The sequence below is a fragment of the Salmo trutta genome, chromosome 3 (genome assembly GCF_901001165.1).
Source record: "Salmo trutta chromosome 3, fSalTru1.1, whole genome shotgun sequence".
Classification (NCBI taxonomy): Eukaryota; Metazoa; Chordata; class Actinopteri; order Salmoniformes; family Salmonidae; genus Salmo; species Salmo trutta.
In genome coordinates this window covers 66,684,504-66,701,023 of record NC_042959.1, presented here as the reverse complement: position 1 = coordinate 66,701,023, position 16,520 = coordinate 66,684,504, and the positions used below count along the sequence as shown (strand labels likewise).

The 16,520-nt window shown below is 46.4% G+C and overlaps 1 pseudogene; it reads left to right on the top strand.

The window, feature by feature from the left end:
• Positions 1 to 16,520, top strand: part of LOC115165859 (serine/threonine-protein kinase Nek11-like) — an 80,763-nt pseudogene that overhangs the window by 33,161 nt on the left and 31,082 nt on the right.

Genomic DNA, 16,520 nt, shown 5'->3' with positions numbered 1-16,520 from the left:
TTTTTCCCCCTCATCAATCTACACACAATACCCCATAATGACAAAGAAAAAATAGGTTTTTAGAAATTTTTGCTAATTTATAAAAAATAAAAAACGGAAAAATCACATTTACATCAGTATTCAGACCCTTTACTCAGTACTTTGTTGAAGCACCTTTGGCAGTGATTACAGCCTCGAGTCTTCTTGGGTATGACACTACAAGCTTGGCACACCTGCATTTGGGGAGTTTCTCTTATTCCTCTCTGCAGATCCTCTCAAGTTCTGTCAGGTTGGATGGGGAACCTTGCTGCATAGCTATTTTCAGGTCTCTCCAGAGGTGTTTGATCGGGTTCAAGTCCGGGCTCTGGCTGGGCCACTCAAGGACATTCAGAGACTTGTCCCGAAGCCACTCCTGCGTTGTCTTGGCTATGTACTTAGGGTCGTTGTCCTGTTGGGAGGTGAACCTTCTCCCCAGTCTGTGGTCCTGAGTGCTCTGGAACAGGTTTTCATCAAGGATCTCTCTGTATTTTGCTAATTTCATCTCTGCCTCGATTTTGACTAGTCTCCCAGTCCATGCCGCTGAAAAACATCCCCACTGCATGATGCTGCCACCATCATGCTTCACCGTAGGGATGGTGCCAGGTTTCTTCCAGACGTGATACTTGGCATTCAGGTCAAAGAGTTGGTTTCATCAGACCAGAGAATGTTGTTTCTCATGGTCTGAGAGTCTTTAGGTGCCTTTTGTCAAACTCCAAGCGGGCTGTCATGTGCCTTTTACTGAGGTGTGGCTTTCGTTTGGCCACTCTACCATAAAGGCCTGATTGGTGGAGTGCTGCAGAAATGGTTGTCCTTCTGGAAGGTTCTCCCATCTCCACAGAGGAACTCTAGAGCTCTGTCAGAGTGACCATAGGGTTCTTGGTCACCTCCCTGACCAAGGCCCTTCTTCCCCGACTGTTCTTGGGGACCTTCAATGCTGCAGAGATTTTTTTGGTACTCTTCCCCAGATCTGTGCCTCGACACAATCCTGTCTTGCAGCTCTACGGACAATTCCTTTCGACCTCATGGCTTGGTTTTTGCTCTGACATGCACTGTCAACTGTGGAACCTTATATAGACAGGTTTATGCCTTTCCAAATCATGTCTGATCAATTGAATTTCACCAATGCGGACACCAATCAAGTTATAGAAACATCTCAAGGATGATCAATGGAAACAGGATGCACCTGAGCTCAATTTAGAGTCTCATAGCAAAGGGTCTGAATACTTATGTAAATAATGTATTTCTGTTATTTTTTATTTTTTATTATGGAGTATTGTGTGTATATTGCTGAAGTTGTTTTTTTTTAAATCCATTTTCGAATAAGGCTGTAACGTAACAAAATGTGGAAAATGTCAAGGGATCTGAATACTTTTCGAAGGCACCGTACGTAAATGTACACATTACATGGATACACATCTGTTGGTCTGTGTTTAGTTTCTGCCTTGTGCAGTATGGTAACCTGACTGGACATGATGTATTCTGTTGAGCTTTCTTTCTGTCAGCACTGCATTTTATGTATTGCATTTCTCTCTAGCACCTATGGCTGAATGTACATGTAAAGTATATGTATAAGTAATTGGTGTTGCCTGTCTGTTCTGTGTTGACATAAAACACAATGGTTCTTTGATGTCTCTTGTTTCATCTCCTCCTCCTCCATATCTTCTCCATCTCTCCCTCTAGCTAGTCCATCTCTCCCTCCTCCATCTCTCCCTCCTCCATATCTCCTCCATCTCTCCCTACTCCATCTCTCCTCCTCCATCTCTCCCTCCGCTTCCTCCATCTCTCCTCCTCCATCTCTCCCTCCTCCATATCTCCTCCATATCTCCTCCATCTCTCCCTCCTCCATCTCTCCCTCCTCCATCTCTCCCTCCCTCATATCTCCTCCATATCTCCTCCATCTCTCCCTCCTCCATATCTCCTCCATCTCTCCTCCTCCATCTCTCCCTCCTCCATATCTCCTCCATCTCTCCTCCTCCATCTCTCCCTCCTCCATATCTCCTCCATCTCTCCCTCCTCCATCTCTCCTCCTCCATCTCTCCCTCCTCCATATCTCCTCCATATCTCCTCCATCTCTCCCTCCATCTCTCCCTCCTCCATATCTCCTCCATCTCTCCCTCCATCTCTCCCTCCTCCATATCTCCTCCATCTCTCCCTCCTCCATCTCTCCTCCTCCATCTCTCCCTCTGCTTCCTCCATCTCTCCTCCTCCATCTCTCCTCCTCTATCTCTCCTCCTCCATCTCTCCCCCCTACTCCATCTCTCCACCTCCACCTCCATCTCTCCCCCTCCTCCTCCTCCATCTCTCCTCCTCTCCCTCCTCCTCTCCCTCCTCCATCTCTCCCCCTCCTCCTCCTCATCCATCTCTCCCTCTATTTGTATTCAGGGTGTGGTGTGACTGGTGTTATTTGTCCATGGCAAGTTTCTTCTATTGTCCTGTGAATATTCTCCCTCCCTCTCCCTCTCCCTCTCCCTCTCCCTCCAGTGGTTTACCCTCCATGTCCCTCTTTTCTCTTGTTGACAGATTTCAGTGAGAGAATGAGGGACATAGAGATAGGGCACCACCCTCTATTATGCCAAAAGCACAGAGTTTCTAAAGAGAAAGAGAGGAAGAGGGAGAAAGACAGAGGGAAAGAAAGGAAGAGAGGGAAAGACAGGAAGTGAGAGGGAACGAGAGGAAGAGAGAGGGAAAGAGAGAGAGAGAGAGAGAGAGAGAGAGAGAGAGAGAGCAAGCGAGGTAAACATATCAACGATGGTGAAGTAAGACAGGGATACACTAGTCTGTTAGTAATAAAGCAATAAGATTGATAAAGTTAACCTTTATCTCGCTCTTTCTTTTCTCTCTCTCTTTCCCCCTCCCTTTCTTTTTCTCTGTCTCACTCACTCTCTACAGATCTTAAAACACAAGTTCTGTAGTCTGACGCTGAGAGACAAGACATCGGCGGGAGAAAGAGACGCAGCATAGATATTGAAAGCTGTGTAAGGACATGCTCTATATTCTGTATGGTTTGTCTGTGGTTTGGGTTATTAAGAAGGAAGAGGGATAACTAAAACCACTATCATCCTCAGACATGAAGAATGAACACTGGCTCCTCAGTTTAGAGCTACGTGGCTGCAGTTACACACCAGTATCATCCTCAGACATGAAGAATGAACACTGGCTCCTCAGTTTAGCGCAATGTGGCTGCATCAGGACAGAGGGATTTTTAAGCATTTACCCAAACACACACTAATATTGCCATACTTTGTCCCTCTCCATAACCCCCCTCTCTCACACTCTCTGTCTGTCCTCTCTCTCTCTCTCTCTCTCTCTCTCTCTCTCTCTCTCTCTCTCTCTCTCAATCTCCCTCTCTCTTTCTCTCTCACTTCCTCTCTCTATCTCGCTCTCTCTCACTCTCTCTGTCCTCTCTCCTCTCTCTCTCTCAATCTCCCTCTCTCTCTCACTTCCTCACACTCACATTTTCTCACTCACTCAGACATCGAAGCACAGTTAGTAGCAGCTGTCTCTTAAACAAACCAGACCGTCACTGATTCAAACTGGCACCAATCAGGGAAGGTGCCTGTCATCAGTAGCTTAGCTGGCCACACACTCTCCTGTATGTCAGAGTAGCCAGGTGTAACATGCTGCAGAGAAAGACCAGATTAGGTCTAGGTCTTAGCAATAGCCACACACATCTCTTTAGGATTGACACGATCATGTCATTTGTTGCCTGATAGACTGCATCTGTAATGACTTGCCAAGGTGCCTTGGTAGCATGTGGACAATGCGATATGGTTGTGAGAAATTGTGATTAATTTGGGATTATGCATGATAACATTCTCTGATCTGATGTTATGCTTATTAACTGGTCAGTGACATGATCGTGTTATTCCACTTTGTACATACTGACCCTGATGACTTGTTGAATGGAATTCTACACACCTTATAGTTAGAGTTGTGATTGAAGCCAGGGTTGTGGTTGAACCAGGATGTGGACATGAAGCTAGGTTTAGGGTTGGGTCTAAGGTTAGGGTTGAACCAGGATGTGGACATGAAGCTAGGTTTAGCATTGGGTCTAAGGTTATGGTTGAACTGGGATGTGGACATGAAGCTCGGTTTAGGGTTGGGTCTAAGGTTAGGGTTGAACCAGGATGTGGACATGAAGCTAGGTTTAGCATTGGGTCTAAGGTTATGGTTGAACTGGGATGTGGACATGAAGCTAGGTTTAGGGTTGGGTCTAAGGTTAGGGTTGAACCAGGATGTGGACATGGAGCTAGGTTTAGCATTGGGTCTAAGGTTAGGGTTGAACCAGGATGTGGACATGGAGCTAGGTTTAGCACTGGGTCTAAGGTTAGGGTTGAACCAGGATGTGGACATGGAGCTAGGTTTAGCATTGGGTCTAAGGTTAGGGTTGAACCAGGATGTGGACATGAAGCTAGGTTTAGCATTGGGTCTAAGGTTATGGTTGAACTGGGATGTGGACATGAAGCTAGGTTTAGGGTTGGGTCTAAGGTTAGGGTTGAACCAGGATGTGGACATGAAGCTAGGTTTAGCATTGGGTCTAAGGTTAGGGTTGAACCAGGATGTGGACATGGAGCTAGGTTTAGCATTGCGTCTAAGGTTAGGGTTGAACCAGGATGTGGACATGGAGCTAGGTTTAGGGTTGGGTCTAAGGTTAGGGTTGAACCAGGATGTGGACATGGAGCTAGGTTTAGGGTTGGGTCTAAGGTTAGGGTTGAACCAGGATGTGGACATGAAGCTAGGTTTAGGGTTGGGTCTAAGGTTAGGGTTGAACCAGGATGTGGACATGGAGCTAGGTTTAGGGTTGGGTCTAAGGTTAGGGTTGAACCAGGATGTGGACATGAAGCTAGGTTTAGGGTTGGGTCTAAGGTTAGGGTTGAACCAGGATGTGGACATGAAGCTAGGTTTAGGGTTGGGTCTAAGGTTAGGGTTGAACCAGGATGTGGACATGAAGCTAGGTTTAGGGTTGGGTCTAAGGTTAGGGTTGAACCAGGATGTGGACATGAAGCTAGGTTTAGGGTTGGGTCTAAGGTTAGGGTTGAACCAGGATGTGGACATGAAGCTAGGTTTAGGGTTGGGTCTAAGGTTAGGGTTGAACCAGGATGTGGACATGAAGCTAGGTTTAGGGTTGGGTCTAAGGTTAGGGTTGAACCAGGATGTGGACATGAAGCTAGGGTTGTTTTTATTTTTTTATTGAACCTTTATTTAACTAGGCAAGTCAGTTAAGAACAAATTCTTATTTACAATGACGGCCTACCCTGGCCAAATCCTCACCCGGACGACGCTGGTCCAATTGTGCGCCGCCCTATGGGACTCCCAATCACGGCCGGTTGTTATACAGCCTGGAATCAAACCAGGGTCTGTAGTGATGCCTCTAGCACTGAGATGCAGTGCCTTAGACCGTTGCGCCACTCGAGAACCCCGGGTTAGGGTTGAGCTGGTATGCGGACATGAAGCTGGGGTTAGGATTAAAATCAAATCAAATGCTTACTTACAAGCAACAATGCATTTTTTTTGTGTTGCTAAAAATAAAAAAATTAACTAAAGAAGAAGAACAAAGTAACACAATAAAATAACAATAACGAGGCTATATACAGGGGGTACCAGTACCGAGTCAATGTGCAGGGGTACAGGTTAGTCGAGGTAAATCGAGGAAATATGAGGCTAGGGTTGAACTGGGATGTGGACATGAAGCTAGGTTGAGGGTTAGGCTTTCGGTTAGGTTTAGGCTTATGGTTAGGGTTTAAGTTATGGTTAGAGGACAGTGGGAGACATATCTGAATCAGGGTCTCCAATTAATAATCCTCTTGATTAGATCGTCTCTTTCATATGTATATTGTTTATGTCTGATTACTGCCCATCTCACTCTAAATGACCTTGTTACATACATTACATGTTGAAAGAAGTATTTACATTCACATAGGAAGTGACCTACAAAAGGTAAACGCTAGAACAGGCAGAGAAAGGTGCACCTTCAGACACTGAGGGAGAAGTCAGAGCTAGACAGAATGACCCCCAGGGAGAGAATGAGGCTGAGGAAGCTGCAGGCTGCCGACGACAAGGCCAGGAGGCTTAGGTAGGACACCCGCACATACACACACACGCACGCACATGTACACACACACACACACACACACACACACACACACACACACACACACACACACACACACACACACACACACACACACACACACAGCCCACACCACAGTCATTCGGTCCATGACCAGTATAGAGCCCGTGAGGTCCTGTTGGGATTCTTCTGGTCCTGATGCTTGGCTGGGTTCCCTTTAAAGATGAAGGGAGATTTGTGTAAATGCATTCTCCCCTGCCCTAGTTTCCTTGGGCTGAACTGTGTTGGAGACGTGTCTACAGGGAACGGTACTGAGAGCGACAGAGGGGTGGTGGATGGGAAGGACAACAGGCCAGGCAACAGGGCTATTGATGTGCTCTATGGAGTTCCAACTTTTATATATTATACAAGCCATGACCTCTCTCCTCCTCTCCTCTCTCCCCTCCCTCTCTCTCCCTCTGCCTCTCACTTTATCTCTCTCTCTCTCTCTCTCTCTTTTGTCTCTCTTTCTGTCTCTCTCTCTCTCTCTCTGTGTGTCTCTCTCTCTCTCTGTGGGTCTCCATCTACCTGTTTTGTTTCTTTCTCTCTCATTTTCTCTTTCTCTCTATGTCCTTCCTCCTCTCTCTCCCTCTTTCCCTCTCTTTCCCACACTCTGTTGTTTCTGGTTGATAACTACAGTGTTATGACCTCCTAGTCTTAATGATCAACATAACCCACTGCCATCTCACTTTTATACTCTGTTGCATCATTCATCTACAGGTAACTGCCAAGATAAAGGAAACCCCAACATAGTGTCTTAATAGGGCATTGGGCACCACGAGCCAGAACCGCTTCAATGCACCTTGGCATAGATTCTCCAAGTATCTGGAACTCTTGGAGGGATGCGACACCATTCTTCCACCAGAAATTCCATCATTTGGTGTTTTGTTGATGGTGGTTGAAAACGCTGCCTCAGGTTCAATATGTTCAATTGGGTTGAAATCTGGTGACTGAGACGGCCATGGCATATGGCTTACATCCTTTTCATGCTCATCAAATCATTTAGTGACCACGGATGGGGATGGGGGCATTGTGGATGGGGGCATTGTCATCCTATGGGGGAATAGCCATGGTAGACAAAATCATTTTTTATACATGATCCTAAGGATGTTTAACTCAGGAACCATACCTGTTTGGAAGCACCTGCTTTCATTATACTTTGTATCCCTCGTGAGCTCAAGTGTTTCCATTATTTTGGCAGTTACCTATATATTATGATATAAGGCACGGGAGGGGGGGGGGGGGGTATATATGGCCAACATACCACGACTAAGGGCTGTTCTTAAGCGGGACACAACATGGAGTGCCTGGATACATCCATTAGCCATGGTATATTGGCCATATACCACAAAACCCGAAGTACCTTATTGCTATTATAAACTGGTTACCAACGTAATTAGAGCAGTAAAAATAAATGTTTTGTCATACCCGTGGTATACAATCTGATATACCATGGCTGTCAGCCAATCAGCATTCAGGGCTTGAACCAGCCAGTTTATAATATAATGTAACACTACAGGAGACTTGCTGAGGAGAAATACCAGGAAAACCACTTCCGACTGCAGGAGCTGAGGAGCCGCCATTTAGAGAAAGTCAGTTTGGACGTCTTGAATGTAAGAGAGACACAATTCTAAAAGTTGAATCAAAAGCTCTCTTAGAAAATAATGCATATAATTGGATGAAAAATGTTTCATTTTTACCCTCTACTACTTTAATTACTTGAATTAACTAATTGTTTAAGTGCAATTAGTAGCCGGTTCTTTGGCCTGAGTTAAATTAAACTCTAAGGGTGTCCCTTCTCCGTGAACCTCGTTTGGTATTCCCTTATGGTCTCATTAGCCAATCACTCGCTTCATAATTGAAACTCCCCCTAAAAAAACAAAAACATTTGTCTTGTTAAAAAATTAAATAGATACTTATGACTAATTGAATTGAAAACTCCATCACTTCCACCCAATAGGAGAGTGCAGGAGATGCAGTCCACCAGACTGCACCAATCACAGCTGAGGACTACCGGTTGCTGGGTTGCTCACAAACAATGGGAAGGCAGCAGCAGGACAAGATGCGAATGTCTGAGCCAGTGGGGCGTGGTGAGTATACTTTCTTCTTGTACCTTTTATTTCTGTTAACGATGACCTACTATAGGATCATGGTTTTATGCAGTACATCTTGGTTAGCCTGCAGTACATCTTGGTTAGCCTGCAGTACATCTTGGTTGGCCTGCAGTACATCTTGGTTAGCCTGCAGTACATCTTGGTTAGCCTGCAGTACATCTTGGTTGGCCTGCAGTACATCTTGGTTAGCCTGCAGTACATCTTGGTTGGCCTGCAGTACATCTTGGTTGGCCTGCAGTACATCTTGGTTGGCCTGCAGTACATCTTGGTTGGTCTGCAGTACATCTTGGTTGGCCTGCAGTACATCTTGGTTGGCCTGCAGTACATCTTGGTTGGCCTGCAGTACATCTTGGTTGGCCTGCAGTACATCTTGGTTAGACTGCAGTACATCTTGGTTGGCCTGCAGTACATCTTGGTTGGCCTGCAGTACATCTTGGTTGGCCTGCATTACATCTTGGTTAGACTGCAGTACATCTTGGTTGGCCTGCAGTACATCTTGGTTGGCCTGCATTACATCTTGGTTAGACTGCAGTACATCTTGGTTGGCCTGCAGTACATCTTGGTTAGACTGCAGTACATCTTGGTTGGCCTGCAGTACATCTTGGTTGGCCTGCAGTACATCTTGGTTGGCCTGCATTACATCTTGGTTAGACTGCAGTACATCTTGGTTGGCCTGCAGTACATCTTGGTTGGCCTGCATTACATCTTGGTTAGACTGCAGTACATCTTGGTTGGCCTGCAGTACATCCCCCCGCCACTGTTTCAGTAAAAAGCTGAGGGATAGGGCTGGAGAAAAATAACCACTCAAATTCATAGACAGGGATATGGATGCAAGGACTGATCATCCATGATATCAAAATGATAGTTGTAACCATGTTTTGAGGCTATACAGTTTTGTTTATATTGACTTTGTTTACAAACATGGGAGTAAAACGAGCTTATATTTGGTGTTCTGATGGGGTACGACAGTTAAACTAAGATCATGATGCATTTCTAAGTTATATTCTTCAAGAATTTATAAAATGTACTGTATGGAGCAACTGCAGAAAAGTTTGTTGAAATTAAACCTTATGTAAACCCTGATGAAAATGTTACTTTGGCAAATAAAAATCTGTTCCCATTTATCCAAGACCACCTTAAAACGTATTGTGTGCTTGAATCTTCGTCAAATGTGTTTTTTCTATTTAACAATGCTCTGGCACTTTGAAGGAATACACAAGAACACACGTGCGCACGCGCACACGCACGCACACACACACACACACACACACACATACACACACACACACACACACACACACACACACACACACACACACACACACACACACATCTCTGTATCTGTCTACACTGCCAATACAAACATGCGATAATAAACAGGTAAACACCTTGTCTATAAACTGTGGGATCTAGGGAGGTTAGGAGATTATTGTCTGCTGTGCTCTGGGACTGTTATTTAACCTGCGCCCAATCACACGCCCAATCAGGGCCGGCCCGTGCCCAATCACACACCCAATCAGGGCCGGCCCTTCACCCAATCCTCTCAGATCGGTGAAGACCAGGATGTAAGAATAAGAAAATAGGAGACTTCAACAACGGTTGTACTGTTATAGCTGTAGTGCCCTTCAGGGTTGGGGACAGTTTAGTCTCGTGTTGCTATACCTCCAAAATCACGCCATTGTCACGCCTCCCATTGTAGGGAAGGTCGACGAGGCCCGGGTAACTTTAAACTCAAGTGTAGAAGTGGACAAGTGATTTCAGTTGAAAATAATGTCTGCAATTCATGTTGGAGTCCGTCATTAATTTAAATGACTATTCAATATCCAATATTCCTTGGTGAAAAAGCAGTCGAATGTCCAAACCCTTAGACCAACCCCCTGCTTAACACTCACCCCACTTCCACTTCACTGTGGGACCCCCATGATGGGAGATCCAGGGGGTCCCTCAGATCTCCAATGCCCAAGATTCCCTCATCTCGGCTGGGATCAGAGTCACTGAGAGCCCCTGGTGGCATGAAACCTCTCCTACTCTGACAGACCAGCCATAAGGTAAAGCAGCCCAGGCAGTATCATCAAAGGCTGAGGAGCAGAGTGAACATGCATCACACAGTGTGCAGGAGAGAGTGTAACATATAGGATGGCTCATAGTAATGGATGGATGGAGTGAATGGAATGGTATCTTCTCTTTCATTCCATTTATTCTGTTCCAGCCCGTCCTCCCCATTTATAGTGTCACAAGCCACCACTGTTATAGTACTACACACCTACACACACCCACTCGCCCCCTCAAGGTGCGCACACACACACACACACACACACACACACACACACACACACACACACACACAACTTCAAGGAGCACACACAGACACACACACACATCTCTCTCACACACACACCCGCAAGGAGCACACATGCAAATAAGAAAGACAAGAGAAAAGTGCTTTGTTATTTTTACTAAACCACATTAAACCAAATCTCAATGGCCCATTGTCCCCTTTCAACTGTAGACATGGTCTGACATTAAACATACCTCAAGCAGCCTCACTGGGGAATAAAGGCAAGTATTAGACAAAAATGAATTAGGAAATAAACATTGAATTATGCATGCCGATGACCTCTGTCCTTAGTATAAATAAACATACAGTATCACTGAGAGCCACAGGCAGCCCCAGATGCAACATGCTCACAGGTTTCAACACAGTGTGGTAGGATATAGGGGTGAAAGAAGATTATATTATCTGAGTTTGAGGTCAGATGACAGAGGTCTCTCTCTCTCTCTCTCCCTCTCTCTCTCTCTCTCTCTCTCTCTCTCTCTCTCTCTCTCTCTCTCTCTCTCTCTCTCTCTGACAGTCCCAATTTGCCCAGTGAAGCACTTTTTCAAAGTCTCAGAACTCTTTGCAGTCGGTCTCAGAGAGTTGCAGAGTCTGTTGGACAGGGAGGGAGGATAGATTGACTGATGAGAGTACCTGGCCCTCTGTAACCTTGGCCGTGGTACTGCTGGTGCAGGAGGCCAAGATGAATGATACCTGGGGCAGTGGTGGGCTAATGAATGAAACATTCTGGATTACAAAAAACTGTTAGAGCTTGTTTGCATAAGTGATTATTCTGGTCTGGTATTAACATGAATTAAAATCAATGAAGCACTGAATCAGGTGAGATGGGACAGAAACCACTGACAGAAATCAACATCAGGTTATAAGCACCAGACAGACAGTGTGTGTGTGTGTTTGCGTGTGCAGTTGTGTGTCATTCTCTGTCGTGGAGAGTCTGCCGGCTGGTTGGACTGTGGGATGCCTGGTCATAGGTCACTGATCTGATCTGCTTCAGGCTCAGTTGGACTCACTCTAAGAAAGCCACAAAAGGGAAGGCTTTTAGGAGGCTTATAGTTTGTGTGATGTAATCAGGGTGTTGTGTTGTACTAGTGTACTGTAGTCGTATGACTTGACTGAGACATCATTATTTACCTGGTTCCTTTATGATACTTTGGTCCATTTTTAGAGACCGCTTGTTTTTTTTTCTCCATTTCATTCCCTCTCTCTGCCTCTTTATCTCAATTTAATTCCCTGACTCTTTATCTCCATTTCATTCCTGTCTCTTTATCTCCATTTCATTCCTGTCTCTTTATCTCAATTTCATTCCTGTCTCTTTATCTCCATTTCATCCCTGTCTCTTCATCTCCATTTCATTCCCTCTGTCTCTTTATCTCCATTTCATTCCTTCTGTCGCTTTATCTCCATTTCATTCCTTCTGTCTCTTTCTCTCTGTAACAGCCGTTGAAAGGATGGGACCAAGGTGCAGCGGAGAATGTATTCATCTTGACTTTTAATAGAAAGAATGAACACTTTACAAAATAAACAAAAACGACTAGCAACAGTTCTGTCAGGTTATCAAGAACTAAACAGGAAAATAACTACCCACAAACCCCAATGGAAAAACAGGCTGCCTAAGTATGGCTCCCAATCAGAGACAACGATAGACAGCTGTCCCTGATTGGGACCCGGCCAAAACAAAGAAATGCAAACACATAGAAAAAGTGACATAGAATGCCCACCCAAATCACACCCTGACCAAACCTAAATAGAGACATAAAAAGGCTCTCTCAGGTCAGGGCGTGACAGTACCCCCCCCCCACCCCCAAAGGTGCGGACTTTGGCCGCAAAACCTGAACCTATAGGGGAGGGTCTGGGTGGGCATTTCTCCGCGGTGGTGGCTCTGGAGTGGGACGCAGACCCCACTCCACCACTGGCTCACCCCACTTTGGTGGCGCCTCTAGAGCGGGGTCCCTTGCCGCGGGCCCTGGACTGGAGGGTGACTCTGGCAGCGCCGGACAGGCGGGCGACTCTGGCTGCGCCGGACAGGTGGGCGACTCTGGCTCAGGACGCACCAGGCTGGGGAGACATGCAGGAGGCCTGGCTCTGGGAGTAGGCACAGGACTCACCAGGCTGGGGAGACATGCAGGAGGCCTGGCTCTGGGAGCAGGCACAGGACTCACCAGGCTGGGGAGACTTGCAGGAGACCTGGCTCTAGGAGCAGGCACCGGATACACTGGGCCGTGAAGGCGCACTGGCGGTCTCGAGCGCAGGACTGGCACCACCCGTACTGGCTGGGTGCCCGCTTCCCCCCGGCAAATGCGGGACGCTGGCACCGAGCACACCGGCCTGTGGATGCTCGGCCTCGACACTGTGCGCATCACCTCATAGCACGGGGCCTGACCAGTGAAATGCTCGCCACGGTAAGCACGGGGAGTTGGCTCAAGCCGCACTGGGTTCTCCAGGCGAACTGGGGAAACCGTGCGTGGAGCGGGCGCAGGACTCACTGGGCTGTGGAGGCGCACTGGAGGTCTGGAGCGCCAAGCTGGCACAAGACGTGCAGGGCTGGCGAGGCGCACAGGAGGCCTGGTGCGTGGGGCTGGCACAGTCTTCACCAGACGGCTAGCACGCACCTCAGGACGAGTATGGAGAGCTGACTCAGGTGATATCAATTTGAGGACACGCTCCGTAGGGCGAATGTCGTGCCTCATGCACCAACACAGCAGCTCTCTCATAGCTCTCTCCTCCAATCTCCCCATCAACTCCTTCACCGTCTCTGCTTCGCTCCCTTCACTCACCTCCACTTTCACCCCGACTGGCTCTGGTTCCATCCTCGGCTCCGCCAACCGTCCCGTGTGCCCCCCCCAAAAAAAATCTTGGGGCTTTCTCTCCTGGCCACGCTGCTTTGTCCCTGGTTGATGGGTAGTTCTGTAACAGCCGTTGAAAGGATGGGACCAAGGTGCAGCGGAGAATGTATTCATCAGGAAAAAAAATGTATGAAATGTATGCATTCACTACTGTAAGTCGCTCTGGATAAGAGCGTCTGCTAAATGACTAAAATGTAAAATGTAAAAATGTAATAGAAAGAATGAACACTTTACAAAATAAACAAAAACGACTAGCAACAGTTCTGTCAGGTTATCAAGAACTAAACAGGAAAATAACTACCCACAAACCCCAACGGAAAAACAGGCTGCCTAAGTATGGCTCCCAATCAGAGACAACGATAGACAGCTGTCCCTGATTGAGAACCACACCCGGCCAAACAAAGAAATGCAAACACATAGAAAAAGGGACATAGAATGCCCACCCAAATCACACCCTGACCAAACCTAAATAGAGACATAAAAAGGCTCTCTCAGGTCAGGGCGTGACAATCTCCATTTCATTCCTGTCTCTTTATCTCCATTTCATTCCTTCTGTCGCTTTATCTCCATTTCATTCCTTCTGTCTGTTTATCTCCATTTCATTCCTTCTGTCACTTTATCTCCATTTCATTCCTCCTGTCTCTTTATCTCCATTTTAGTCCCTCTGTGTCTTTATCTCCATATCATTCCCTCTGTCTCTTTATCTCCATTTCATTCCCTCTGTTTCTTTATCTGCTTCCCCCATTTTTAGTGGCCATATTTCTCAGAAGATATGGTTTTGTCTTGAAGGATTAAGGATAAGTCTTTGGAAAGTGTACAGATTTATATTGGAGATAGTCCCGGTTTGAAATTGAACTTTTGTTTCCAATACCAGTCAACACTGTATATTACAGGCTTCTGTGGTAGATAGGAAAGAGACAATTATTGAAAATGAAATGAAAATGATTTCCACTCTCTTCCACACATTTTCTTTCTCTGTCTTGCTCCTCAGTGCTCTCTGTCTTTCTATTTTCTGTCTCTATCTCTCTTCTCTCACTCTCTCTCTACCCGTTTCCCTCTCATTCAGGCAGACAGTAAGCTGCTGCAAAAGTAACTCAACGCCATACAGCTGTCACTCTCTTCTTTTACTATCTCTTTCTCTTGTTCTTTCTCCGCACCCTTTCTCTTCCTCCCTCCCTCGCTACTTCACTCCGTGGAGAGGAGTCCCTGGACAGGCTGGTGCTCAGGTGCAGAGCACTAAGTGAGAAAATGGAAGTGTTCAAGAGATGGATGTTCCCAGTAGCACAGACATCCACCACAGCTGTTCCCCAACACTCCCCCAACCCACACCAGCACACAACTGCTGGAAATATCTCAGAGAAAGAAAGTGAGAGTGAGAGGTAGAGAGAGGTAGAGAGAGGTAGAGAGAGGTAGAGAGAGAGGTAGAGAGAGTATATGTGTGTCGTCCAACGTGCTCTGGAGAGGGAAAATGATCTACACCCTACATTTCAATACTGTTCTCCATGAAGAAAATGGCCCCCATAGTGTTAGTCTTGCGTTATCTTTGCTTCAGTGTTTTGAACCAATCAGGCTTGTATTATCCATGATCCATCTCTCTGTATTCTCCCTACACTGCGTCACTTATTTTGTTTTGTTTGTTCCCCACTGTGTGTGTATCTGTGTGGGTGTGTGTGTGTGTGCGTGTGTGTGTGTGTATCTCTCTCTCTCTCTCTCTGTGTGTGTGTGTGTGTGTGTGTGTGTGTGTGTGTGTGTGTGTGTGTGTGTGTAGAGATCCCAGAGGACCCTCAGACTGCAGAGGTGTATTATTACATGGATGGATTTGAGTCCTGCACTGATGAAGAGGAGGAAAGAGAGGAAGGGGACACCCTGACCTCAGAAACCCTCTGTCATACCTATGGACAGGTGAAGTCTGTGTGTGTGTGTGCATGCATCCGCGTGTGTGTGCATGTGTGTGGTTGCATGATGGTGTGTCGGTGTATGCAAGCTCTGGAGCTACTTGAATTACTTCTCCCAGCTACTTGAATTGCTTCTCCCTGCTACTTGAAGACTGAGACAGAGACAGACAGACCGACAGACAATCAAGTCCTCTCTCCTGTGTGAAGACAGGCAGGCAGACAGTCAATCAAGTCCTCTCTCCTGTGTGAAGACAGACAGACAGTCAATCAAGTCCTCTCTCCTGTGTGAAGACAGACAGACAGTTAATCAAGTCCTTTCTCCTGTGTGAAGACAGACAGACAGACAGACAGTCAATCAAGTCCTCTCTCCTGTGTGAAGACAGACAGACAGTCAATCAAGTCCTCTCTCCTGTGTGAAGACAGACAGACAGTTAATCAAGTCCTCTCTCCTGTGTGAAGACAGACAGACAGACCGTCAATCAAGTCCTGTGTTCTGTGTGAAGACAGACAGACAGTTAATCAAGTCCTCTCTCCTCTGTGAAGACAGACAGACAGTCAATCAAGTCCTCTCTCCTGTGTGAAGACAGACAGACAGACAGTCAATCAAGTCCTCTCTCCTGTGTGAAGACAGACAGACAGGTATCTCTGGTGGCAACCATTGAATAAGCATACCATGATTATGAATCCATTATTTAAAGTTGGGTTATAATGTCGTCAATGTAACATCTGTGACTTTATGATGCCATGCATGTTTTCATAAAGTAATGCAGTCATTTATGGTGACAATAATGGCACTTTACATGTTATTTTGTGTAGAATATCAATAACCATTTAAACCTTGCTGTAGGCTATGATGCTCTAGAACCCTCTCCCCATAACTTAGTCCTGATGTGGCTAGCACCCTCTCCCCATAACTTAGTCCTGATGTGGCTAGCACCCTCTCCCCATAACTTAGTCCTGATGTGGCTAGCACCCTCTCCCCATAACTTAGTCCTGATGCTCTAGCACCCTCTCCCCATAACTTAGTCCTGATGCTCTAGAACCCTCTCCCCATAACTTAGTCCTGATGCTCTAGCACCCTCTCCCCATAACTTAGTCCTGATGTGGCTAGCACCCTCTCCCCATAACTTAGTCCTGATGCTCTAGCACCCTCTCCCCATAACTTAGTCCTGATGTGGCTAGCACCCTCTCCCCATAACTTAGTCC